Source organism: Gossypium arboreum, chromosome 8, assembly GCF_025698485.1.
Source record: "Gossypium arboreum isolate Shixiya-1 chromosome 8, ASM2569848v2, whole genome shotgun sequence".
Classification (NCBI taxonomy): Eukaryota; Viridiplantae; Streptophyta; class Magnoliopsida; order Malvales; family Malvaceae; genus Gossypium; species Gossypium arboreum.
Genome location: NC_069077.1, coordinates 78,389,986 through 78,403,651, shown reverse-complemented (window position 1 = coordinate 78,403,651; position 13,666 = coordinate 78,389,986).

Here is a 13,666-nt window from a genome sequence, read left to right as displayed (position 1 = left end):
TTGCATAATTTGATGTGGAAAGGTTGATGTTTTAAGCATGATTAATAATGGTATTAGAATGACATGTTATTGTCTTGGTTGTGATTGTTTGGTTGCTCTTACATGCTTGAATTTGTGCCATGTGATGATTGTATGTGTGAATAAGGGTGGCAAATGGCTTAGTAAATAGCCTTATTATTATCCACACCGGTAGACACACAGGCGTGTGTCTAGGCTGTGTGTGACACATGGTCAGCCCCATGGGCATGTGATCTGGTCGTGTGTCCTCTGCACCTAAATTGTTGCAAAACAGAATACTCGGTATCGAGCACATGGGCATGAGACACGACTGCATGTCTTAGCCGTGTGAAGGACACAGCCTCAGGACACGGGAGTGAGTCTTGGCTGTGTGACTTCAATTTGTTCTTGGGTGACAACAGAGAGTTACACGGGTTAGGGATACAGGTGTGTGTGACCATACGGCTTGCCCACACGGGCTTGTGACCTCTGTTTAGGCAAAAATTTTCTAAGTGTTGTAAAATTTTCTAAAGTTCTTGATTTAGTCCCGAATCACTTCCAAAGCATGTTTTGGGCCTCGTAAACTCGTGTTAGAGACTTTATGCTCGATTTCAAAAAGTTTAATTTTGGACAAAATTTTATGACTCGAAAATTATGTTTGCTTGTGTTTAAGTCCGATAATACCTCGTACCGTGTTTCAGCGTCGAACACGGGTAAGGAGTGTTACATTTAGTGGAATCAGAGCTATGGTTTAGTCAATTCTCGGACTAACCTAGGATGTGTGAGAGTCTAGCTATACATGTCATATATAATCTGTGATAATGTGATATCTCTCGACTCTAATAAAATTATTTTGTTGAGATACAGATGCTTTCCAACCGAGCTACTTTCGAAAACGCTGAAAGTGATACTAAGATATTTTAAAATGTGTTTGTGATAAGTTGAAACTTGGAAAGGTATGAATAAGAGTTCATGATATGTATGTGATGATGTACAAAATGAAATAACCATAAGTTGAGAAATATGGGTAAAATGTCATTGTTTCAGTTGAACGTTGTGTTCCAATGGATTATGGTGAAATGAAAGTTTATATTGTGATAGCATCCATGTTTGTTTGGCATTCATATGATGTTATGTGCCTAACTTGTTTGATTAAGTGAATGCGATAAGTAAATTTACTCAAAATTTATGGAATGTATATAAATATATGTGCATTTGTTTGAATAAGATAATCGAAAAGTTTGTGTAGCTTAAATATGTATGTTAATTTGCTTGAAGTAAATTGTATAACTGTGATGATATTATAATGATGATGAATGTTAAGTCACATGTGTGTATATATGAGAGTCGAGTTAGAGGCTTTACGACCTCACCCCCTTACCAATGTGGTATTTTATAACGAAATTTCATGAGATTTATGTTGAATAAGCTCACAAGTGAGAGACTAAAGAGTTTAGTGGAGGAATAACTAATAATATGGTCAAAGTTGAAAATAGTTTGGCAAGTGAATACAGTTTTGGAAAAGATGTTAGGTTATTCTAAAGATAATTCAGATTTCACAATGTCACGGTTAAAGAAAAAGTTAATCTTGACTAATTGACTTATTCAGGTATGATGTCTAAAGTATGTTTTTGCTGGAATTTCTTTCGGATTGATTTTCGTTAGTGAATGGAATAATACGGGATTAAGGATGACAGAATTAGTAAAAGAAATTACATTTGAATCGTAAAGATGTCTGAATGTAATAGTTGTAACCGAATAGATTATGATGATATCTTTTGGATATTATATATATTCATTTATTCTCAGAGATATATGTGATTACTCATTTTTTAATGAAATTCTTATCGTATGAAAATGCTGGCTAATTATAATGTTAGATGAAAGCATTGTTGGTCTGGTTGGTTGGTGATCAGCATATCTTATCTCTCTATTTGGGATTCTATTCTATTATGTTTGGAATAAAAGTTTATGTGAGGCTATTCTTTTGTTTCTACTGAATGCTGTTTTGTTTTAAATATATATATTTGGAAAATATATTATCTCTGTTACAATTAATTCCACAGCGTGTAAGAATTGTTTTTCTTCTGGTTTTCTCTAAGGAATCATCAAGATCTTTATTAATTTTTTATGAGTTATGTTCTTAGACTTCCAATATGGTATTGCATCTTGGATTTCTTTATCTCAATTTTCTTATCATCCTTATTTTATAAATTATCAATCATGACTCATCTTTAAAGTGTATTCTTTTGGCTTGTGATAGCTATGTCTATTATGGGTGTAATTCTGGTTCAATCATAGGAACGTGGTAATTCTGGTATCAGGATTTCTCTAATTTTCGTGAAAGGAATTGACATCGGAAAAGGTATAGATAGTGGAAGTTCAAGCTCAAATTGTGTGACGGTTTTCTTTTCTCAGGTAAGTTTGATTAAGGTCAATGAGTTCAATCAGGATATTTTGTTTTCTTGAGCTAATGCAATTGTAAAGATCTTTAATTAGCATGTTAAGGGAATTATAAAAGATTGTATGTTTGAGTTGTTTAACAGCATGAAGAAAGGAGTATTTTAATAAGTTATTATTTGATAGTTGAGAACGACTCAGTTGTTTTTATCTCAGCAAGTCGGTCAATTGAAAGGTAATTTGAGTTATATGTATTTAACTTTATCCTCAGGTAAGCAAATATAATCTTGTACATTCTTTGGTGAATAGATGGACAGTTTGAAGGAAGAATTCATATTCTAGAAAGTATGATACAAAGATATACTTATTAGATTTATTCTAATCGAATAATGTCGTTATGAGTTAAAGCTATTCCAATTGATAAAGTTTTCACATTTGTGAAAGTTTGAATGGTCTGATGCATGTTAGCAAAGTTGAAAACAGTCAAAGGTGTTATTAACCGAAGTACTGGTTCTGGGTTTTGTTTGAACTGATGTAAAGAATCTGCGATTTTTCAGTGATGCACTATCAAACTGATTGGAATATATTTTAATACAAGAATGTAAAGTGACAGTTTGTGCTTTCGGATGGATAAAATTTCATTAAAAGAATTGTTCGACGAGTGACTTAGAGTTGGCCATTAGTATGTCTGTGCAGAGAAATTGATGACATTGTTTGTTCGATGAAATATGCTTCTTGATTCCAAGAGTATAAAGTATCTAATGTTATAGAAAAAAAAATCTAAAATTTAGACAATGTTGATGGCTTGAACTATTGAAAGATTGTGACTAGTTATCGATTAACCTTTGGGGAAGTAAATATAGTTGCAAATGCTTGAATGGAAAACCTTTGTTCATTTGATGAGTATTGGTTACATTATTAATCTTATTTGATGGAAGTTTGAATATAGCTAAATTAAAAAGCTCAAGCGATGTTTTCTTTGCAAGATTTAGAACCTTAGAAATTTGATAGTGAGTGGTAAACTAAATGAGTACAGAGTGAGACGACTTTTGATTTTGATTTCTATTATTATTACTCCAAGATAGAATTCGTGCAATGAATTATCCAGAGCTTATGCGGAAAATGTTGTACGAAACCCAATAGTAGCTTGTTTGTTCATTCAGGGAGTAATAAATATGCAATTATTTGAAGAAGATATCCTGATGATCGGGAATATAATCTCAGTACGCAGTTGTATCTTGGTAATGTAGTTCATCTTTAGATTGACGGTAAGCCTGAGAGAGTAATTCAGATCTTTAATGATATGCTCTGACATTGTGTTTCAGAGTTCAAAGGTGATTGGAAAGAGATATACGAGTTGGAATTGACTTGTGATTCTGAGGAAAAAGGTGAAAGTGATTCATGAAAGTTGAAAGAAACTTTAGACTGACATAAGTGGTTACAGATTTGAAAATTTAAGATATTGGATTCCAAATCAATGATAGAGTGCTTATGGAAGTATTTCCCTCGAAGAGGACTCTTTGATGAGGTAGAGGAAACTACAAGAATGTTACCCTAGTCTCTTTTCTGGTAAGAGTTTTGGGGACAAAAATCCCTAAGGGGGAGTTGTAACAGCTCGATTTTAGGCCTAGTCAGAACAGTGGTTTTGGGACCACAAAGCTGACGTAGAAGTTTTTCTTATTATATTTTTATGGTCTACAATTTTGACGTTTGGGCACTTAATTTAGTTAAAAGGACTAAATTGTAAAAAGTGAAAAAGTTGAGTTCTACATGCCAGAGGTGTCTAATTACAATGAAATTTTAAATTGGAGGTCCTTAAATGGTAATTAGACCATTGGTTAAGTTTTTGGACAAAAATGGACATGGTTAGGTATGTTTCTAAAGTTTTTCATTAAGGGCATTTTAGTAATTTGGTAATTAAATGAATTAAAAAGCCAAATTAAAAGCCAATTTTTCTCATCTTCTACCCCATGGCCGAATGTACCAAGAAGAAACCATGGATAGGGTTTTTCAAGCTTCCAAGCTCGATTGTAAGTCCATTCTAGCCTCATTTTTAATGATTTTTATGTTTTTGAAATCCTCATAACATGATCTATCTATTTCTACCACCAATTTAAGAAATAATCAAGGTCTAAAATTTTACCCATGATGGGTATTTGTGTATTTTGATGTATAATGGTAGGAAATGTATGTTTGGTGTATGATAAACGACTTTTGCTAAGTGATTTTTGATGAAAATGCCTAAAAGGACCTAATTGTAAAAAGTTGTGAAATAGGTGTTAAAATGAGAATAAAAGAAAATTGTGGGCTGCTATAAGCATGTATAAGATTCGGCTAGGCATGGGTGTTGAAGAAATTGAGTACATTTCATTTTGTGAGCCTGGGGCTAAAATGTAAAAAATGTCAAACTTTAAGGGTAAAAATGTAATTTTTCCATAATGTGATTTTGGCTTGACTTGAATAGTGTAATGATTAAATAAGTTAAATTTGATATTATAGATCAACAAAACCGAGATTCAAAATTAGAGCGGGAAAAAACGAGTATTTGACGGTTAGGTCGTTTTCGCCATTTTTATGTCGAGGTAAGTTCGTATATCTAATAAGCATTAAATTATATATGTATAGATGCTGAATTGATATAATTGTGGTAAATGTTATATTAATGAAATGAAATGTTAATTTTATTGAGTACAATACTACGGAAATAACTGACAGCGATTCGATACAGTGAAAGTCCGGGTTGAACTTAGGAATAAATAAGATACAAATGTCATAACATTAGGGTTACTGAGATTACGTGTAAGACCATATTTTGGATATGGTATTGATATGAGACTTTGTTTAAGACCATAGCTGGGCTATTGGCATCGATACGAGATTACATGTAAGACCATATATGGGATATGGCATTGTTACGGTATTGTGTGTACGAGATTCTCGAGTATCCTTTTATATTCCAAGTGGTTTAACGGGTAATCTAATGGGCATGTCAAAGAAGAGAAAGAGCATGTAAGTATTACGAATTAGTACAAGTATGTACATAAAGTTTATAAGCATTGACTTCATGATATTGTGAATTCATGGTTTTCATGAGAATATTTTTGTGAAAACCTTGTGATTATTGGTCTATACTTGTGATGTATGAAATTTATGGTAAATTCTGTTGAAGATCATGTGATTGGCTTCAAGCCAAATTGAGTATGATATAGCATATTTATTTCACACAAATTGTGATTTATCGAATATGAGAAAAGGAAAGATTGGCATAATTGCCTATTAAAATGACTATGGAAGTATGGGAAAATATGAGCTTTAAACAATTGAAAGATGTTAAAATATATGCTTGAAATGTGAATACCTGTAATTAATGTGTATGTTTATTATGAGGTTTGAAATGATTGGTTGATTGTGGAAATTTGTTGTAATGGAGAGATTATGGTTGTTAGGCTAATGTCAAGACATGTTAAATTATGCTTGTGAATTTATAGAGCAAATAATATGACTGAATAAGTTATAACTATGAAATTCATAGCAATTTGTACTATCTTGTGTTTAAATTGTTGGAGTTAATAAAAGATTAATAAGAATTGCTTATTATTTTCGTACGGACTTACTAAGCTATATAGCTTACCCCCCTTATATTCCCATATCTTATAGGGTTATTAAGCTAGCTCGAGTTGGCGATTGCTGAAGATCCTATCACACTATCAAGCTATCATTTTGGGTATTGATGAATTCAAGTATTTTAAGTTTATGGCATCTCGGGCTTTTGGGTCATATGTATTGGTTTGTAAAGATTCATGGCTCACTTTGTAAATAGCCTTGGAAGTTGGCTAATGTTGGTTATGAGTATATTTATATTAATGTCATTTGTGAATATGGAATCTTGCATAATTCAATGTGGAAAGGTTAATGTTTTAAGCATGATTAATAATGGTATGAGAATGACATGTTATTATCTTGGTTGTGATTGTTTTGTTGCTCTTAAATGCTTGAATTTGTGCCATGTGATGAGTGTATGTGTGAATAAGGGTGGCAAATGGCTTGGTAAATAGCCATATTATTGTCCATACGGGTAGACACACGGGCATGTATCTAGGCCGTGTGTGACATATGGTCAGCCCCATGGGCGTGTGATCCGACCGAGTATCCCCTGCACCTAAATTGCTGCAAAACAGAATGCTCGGTATTAAGCACACGGGCATGAGACCCGGCCGTATGTCTTAGCAGTGTGAAGGATATGGCCTCGGGACACGGGCTTGTGTCTTGGCTGTGTGACTTCAATTTGTTCTTAGGTGACAAACAGAGAGTTACACGAGTTAGGGATACAGGCTTGTGTGACCACACGGCCTGCCAACACGAGCGTGTCCCAAGCCACACAGGCGTGTGACCTCTGTTTAGGCAAAAATTTTCTAAGTGTTGTAAAATTTTCTAAAGTTCTCGATTTAGTCCCGAATCACTTCCAAAGCATGTTTTGGGCCTCATAGGCTCGTGTTAGGGACTTTATGCTTGATTTCAAAAAGTTTTAATTTGGACGAAATTTTATGACTCAAAAATGTATGCTTACTTGTGTTTAAGTCCGGCAATGTCTCGTACCTCGTTTCGGTGTCGAAGATGCGTAAGGGGTGTTACAAAATAGATATTACCACCTTTTAAAAGATATAATAAACACAAATTTTTATCAACTATGCTACACAAAATTCTCACTCAAAGTTACCTTACCGGATTTGTATCATCTAGTTGAAAACTTTATTTTTCACAAAATATATTACTCCAGCCCTCGTAATCACTCCCAAACATCAACACTATACTAAATAAACATATACTAAGCATCAATTTCTCATTTAAATCAATTTCACAAAAATCCAGAAAATTGATTCATGAAGTTGATAAAATTTTAATTTTTTAAATTACCTTACAAAACATGTTTAATCTTGATAAATAAGATAAAAAAAACCTTCTAGTACATTCATTTTGAGTTGGAACATATATTGATTTGTTGATTTCGTCTCAAAATTCAAGATCTACCATTAAAGCACCTTAAGCTTTTGAAGAATATGACATTGATAAAAAAATCATGCAATTGTCACTCAAATCATGTAAATATGCTTCTAATCATCATAAAAATAATTTTAGAAATAATAATTACCTTTGATTCATTCTAAATCCTTTGATTGAAAATCTTGATTCAAGAATCTTGAGAAATTCTAGAATAGTTTTAGCTACTTTTTTGAATAATTTAGGGAGAAAAGAGAGTATTTTGAGAAGGAAATTTGTTGAATCTATTCTCTGATGATAGATCTTTAAAAGCATGCAAAGAAAAAAAATTTTATAGCTATTTAATATGATGTAAATGGTGTGAAAAGTAGGCTAGATGCATTGTGTTTAAAATTGAAACAACTGACCAGAAATTTAAAAATTGGGAAATTTTCCCAATGGCCACTCCCACATTTCCCTTACTTTACCAATTGATCCTTTCCTCCAAAATTCCCAATTTAAAGGTTTATTTGCCAAATAAATATTCCAAAATTTTCCTTATTTTACAATTATATCCAATTTAATTAATATTTAAAATTAACTCAAATTAACCCTAATAAAAATTATTTTAAAATTTTTGACCCAAATTAATTATTTTCACTAATAATTATTTAATTACTTTAAAATTAATTTTTCAAAAATATTTTTATATTTCCTTTTATTGTTTAATTGATTTTAGATGAAATTGACCTTCTAAATTAAATTAAAATTTATATTAACTGATAAATTCCTAAATTCGCACTCGGAACTCAAAAAATATACCCGAAATTACTAGACTTGGTTTAGGGATATTACAAAGAATGTCATTTGAGCTCAACAGGTCACACGGTACTACAACACTAAGGTGAAGAGCAAACAATTCTAGGTCAGTGACCTAGTCCTACAAAACACCGAAGATAGTCTGCCAACATCTCAACAAGAAAAATGACTTCCAATTGGGAAGGACCATACAAGATAGTAGAAAAGATAGATTTCGGTGCTTATAAGATTGCAAAAATGGACGTCTCTGTCCTTCCTCACGCATGGAACACACATCACATAAAGAAATACTATGTGTAAGCATGATTTGATCTTATTAAGCTTCTTTTCACTGAAAGCAATAATTTTGTGTTGTTAAAAAATTGCCAACTTTTTAACTTCAAAATTTTTTAGAATCTTAGAGCTAGCAATTTAAGATTGCGACTCCCCTTTAAGGTTCACCAATTTCATATTGCAACATTCAATCTTCAAAGATTTTCATAATCTTAGAGCTAGCGATTTAAGATCATGACTCCCCTTTAAGGTTTTGAGATTTCAAATCACAACCTTCAAACTTCAAAGATTTTCAAAATCTTAAAGCTAGCGATTTAAGATCGTGACATCCTTTTAAGGTTCGTCGATTTAAGATTGCAACCTTTAACCTTCAAATATTTTCAGAATCTTAGGACTAGTGATTTAAAATCGCGACTGCCTTTTAAGGTTCGCTTATTTAAGATTGCAACCTTTAAACTTCAAAGATTTTAAGAATATTAGAGCTAGCTATTTAAGATCGTGGCTCTTCTTTATGGTTTTCTAATTTAAGATTGTAACCTTCAAACTTCAAAGATTTTCAAAACCATAGAGTTAGCGATTTAAGATCGCGACTCCCCTTTAAGGTTTGCCGATTTAAGATCACAACCTTCAAACTTCAAAGATTTTTAGAATCTTAGTGTTAGTAATTTAAGAATATCATTTCCCGGAGCTTGTATAACAACCAATATTGCTCACACATTATCATTGTACAGAGTGGCAAACAAGCATAATCATGGAAATATAACTCGCATAATTATATATATCTTTATGCTGTCAAATACAAGCACTCAATCTTTGATAATGTTTTATTAGTTAGCGTATCTAAATTTTTTGAAATTCTTATTATAGGTGTGTCTTTATTAAATTAAATCTGATCACAACAGTTGAACGTCATGCAAATAATAGATTGATAGAAAATAAACTAAACACACAGTGAGTGATTCAAAAGTAGAGATCAATCAATCTAACACAATTCAATTCAAATTATAGACTAAAACACATCAAATATAGGTCGACATATTAAAACTAGTTGTTTTGGTTTGTACCATCCATGGTAGCAGCAGTGTCTTCTTCTTCATCGTCCCCATCCTCAGCTGCCTCTTTAACACAAACAATACTAGCGTCAGCAAGTTCATTAGATAAGAAAAGTCTCCCTAACTATTTCCAATCTTTTGCAAACTCCTCCCATTTTGCTCCAGAAGGGGAAAAATGTTGAAACCTAACTTGGCATCAGTAAGGTGACTTAAAGCGTCAATGTCTACGCGCTGAACATTGAAATGCTCGAAAAAAACCTAAGCATACAATAAGATGTTCGATTTCAACTTCAGAAAATAATCTTAAAGATTCTTTACCATCTCTGCTTGGTAGCTCAATAATGGTTCGCTCTGCTGCTTTTTAATATCTGCTATTTCTGCACTATGCTTCTTCCTCAACTCCTTTATGTTCTCTTCTAATGCCAGTTTCTCTATATTTAGAAAGTTAACTTCCTCGTTCATCTGTTTCCCCTCTCTTTCCATTCAACAAGACATATTTCTATCTCTTTACTCATCCATTCCATTTCCTTATAAAACTCGTAGACCTTATCTAGTGCTCACTCAATAGCTTCAAGTGTACCTATGAACTCATTTCTCTTAGTTTCTTCTTCATCAGTAGCACATCATTTACCCCAACTAATAACCTCACTTTCCTCGACAGACACTTGAAGTGACCATAATGAGGGTCCAGAGGGAAACACACACTCCTTGACCTCTCCGGGCATATATTCCTCCCATTTATTTGTTACATCGTTAGGAGAATAAGGATGCCTATTCACGTTAACTTGATCACACTAAGGAAAGATGGTATTTACTTCGCCATCTGGGGATGTTAATTTCAGTGAACCCCTAGGAACGTGAAAAGGCAATTATTTTGGAATGGGATCAATTGGTGGGGCAGAAAGGGCAACTGTTACCATTATTTTAGTTGTGTTATCTTAGTTTATTTTAAATCAAATAAAAAATGTATTTTGAGTCTTTTATTGACCTTAAAGGCCGAATGAGGCCTAAAAGTGAGCTAATGTACTTAGTGAGTGTGCAGGAGACCATTCAAGGGCATAGAAACTCCATACTGGTCACCATGTTGCAACACAGGAAGTTTGATGTCACAAAATAAGGGGCAGACTACAAGAATCTCGAGACTGCCTTTGGTTTTGTGACACAATCACTGGATGTCGTGACAAACCCCTAAAGTTACCCTGAACCTAAGCATACTGCCTTCGATGTAGCGACACAAGAACTAGGGTGTCACAACATCGACTTTGTGCAAGAAACACTTACGAGCCAGGGGAGCTTTAGTTTGAACAATAAAAAGTTAACACGAGAATGAAAACTGACCTAGGTTGTGGATGGCGACAACCCTAACTCTATAAATAGGCTCTTAGAACACTTATTGAGGAAAAATTTTAGACTTTGAGATTTTCTAAGTACTTTTAGTTTTAAGTTTCTTTTCCTTTTTTTTCGGCTTTAGGTTTGTTTTCTAGTTCTTTCTGTGTTATTTGGAGAACTTGATTTGTAGATGCAATTTTCTATGTTTCAATTACTAAATACAAAATAGGATTTTCTAAGCTTTATTTTTCTCTTATTATTTATGCATATATTCGATATCAAGTTTATTATTTTTATTGATTCCATGAGGAACGAATTCTCTTATGGGGGATTAGCAAGTAGAGGTGTGATTAACTGATTACTATGTAGGGTTTCCTTAGAGGATCAATTATTATGGAGAAGAAGGTGGGCATTAACCCAAAATTAGTATGGCTTATCTGTGAGCACCTTAGCCCCAAACTGGTTTAGACTATGAGGTTAAGAGATAAGTAGTTCTTGTCTACTTATTAGTTTAGTGGAAGATCGAGAGATCCTGATAGGGTAATGACTAGTAGGTTGAGTAGAAACCAGAAATAGGAATTAGTTATAATCATCGAAGCTAGCTAAATACCAATGCTTAGATTTGATTAAGTTAGAATTCATTCATCTAAAGTTCACTTTATTTTTGCTATTGTTATTTTTCTTATTATAAGAAGCCAAAAAAAATTCCCTTATGTTTAGTCATAGTATAATTTATTTAAAGTAATAATTAGATTTATTTGCGTTTAGGTTAATGTTAATTTATTACTTGCCTCCCTTGGGTACGATCCTCAAAGTACTCACCTACTTTATTGTAAAAAGTATATCACAACTTGACCTGTATACTTGTGGGTATCCCCTCAATTCCATATCTTTAGTTGTAGTATTCATAGTCTGGATGTTGGTACTCCGGAGGCGGTTAGCACCCAAGTAACTTAAGGAGTTGAAGATACGAATTCAGAAGCTACTGTTTAAAGTTTTCATTCGACCAATTATATCACCTTGCGGTTCTCTAGTATTTTTTTAAAGAAGAAGGATCGAAGCATGATGATTTGCATAAACTATAGTAGTTGAATAAGCTGACTAATAAAAACAAGTACCCGTTGTAGTGAATCGATGACTTATTTCAACAACTGTGAGGTGCTACTATGTTCTCAATGATTGACTTGCGATTTGGTTATTACAAACTCAAGGTGAAAGAATCCAATGTACTGAAGACTACTTTCAGGGTGAGGTATGGGCACTATGAGTTTTTGGTGATGCCCTTTGCATTGACAAATGCACCTGCTACTTTCATGGACCTAATGAACCGAGTATTTCATGACTACATGGATAGGTGTGTGGTTTTGTTCATTGATAACATCCTAGTGTAATCACGAAGTAAGGAAGAACACGACACCTATCTACAAGCTTTATTGTAGATTCTGTGAAAGAAGCAGTTGTTCTCAAAGTATAGTAAGTGTGAGTTTTGGCTACAAGAAAATGCATTTTTAAGGAACATTATTTTAGTTAAAGGGGTTCGTGTAGACTAAAAAAAGATTGAAGCCATTCTGGAATCGAGATTGTCGATAAGCATGACTAAAGTGCGAAGCTTTTTAGGGCTCGTAGGGTACTATGAAAGTTGAGAATAAATTCTCTCTATTTTTCTGTAGAATAACAATCTATCAAAGTTGTCTTAATAGCTCCATCAGTGCCATCTATTTATAGGAAGAGAAGGTAGAACCCTTGTTGAGTTGTACTAGTTTATTTCAAATAGAAAAACAACATCCTACTTAGAATATGACTAAAATGGACAGCACATCCTATTGGTTCTAGGTTTGCAACCCCCTTCATGTCCATTAGTGATTTTTGGGCCTCTCTTACATCGAGTCCAATTACGAGTACTTCCTGGGCCTTGTTGACCCAATACTCTATAATATGATCTAAACCAATTCTATTTTTCTATTTCCTAAAATAAACTTTAATATAAAACAATTTTATCATCCCTATTTTACCCCCAACAAAATTTAAACAATTTTACCCTGGTAAAATTTTGTCGATTTTGCCACTAGTAAAATTTTGAGACTATGTTAAATATTTCACAACTCAACATTTCCACTATGGCTGAATGGTTTATTTTCATTTTTGGGCTTCAAAACAGTCCAAAAACCTCATTGTTCTGATCAATTTTTAAGTAATTCATATAGGATTGCAAATGGACTATTTTCATTTTTCATTTCCATTTCCATTTTTTGAAGCCAACATTCATTTACAAATGATTCCATTTCTCCATTTTGGAGAAAACCATAATCATTCTTGAATGTTTCTAATTTATCTTTTCCAATTCATTTCATTCATTTCTATTCAAACATGCAATTCATTTCTGGTCTGAACGAGCTAGAGGAAGGACTGATTGGACATTTGTAGTTAAGGTTCAAATGACTTATAATTGAGTTTCATCTTTTCTTGTATTAATTATAAACTCATTTAGTCATGAAATCATTCCATTATAGTATCGTGACTGAGCTCTCCCCAATGACATGCCATTACAAAAGCAACTACTTAGTGCTCGTCCAATGACTTTGTCATAAATGTGTTGCCCTAATAGAATACTCTTGATCTCTTTCAGATAATATATGTTCTCCCAATATGATCCTATTTTATCTCATGGTAACCATTATATCTTCCTTCATGAAAAGTCAATCACTACCAAATAGTGATCAAGTCATCCATCATAGAGACAGACAACCCGTGGCCACGTTTGTTTTTCATCAGCCATGTAATGTCAATGGGAGGATATCATTTACCCATGTCTCGTGATA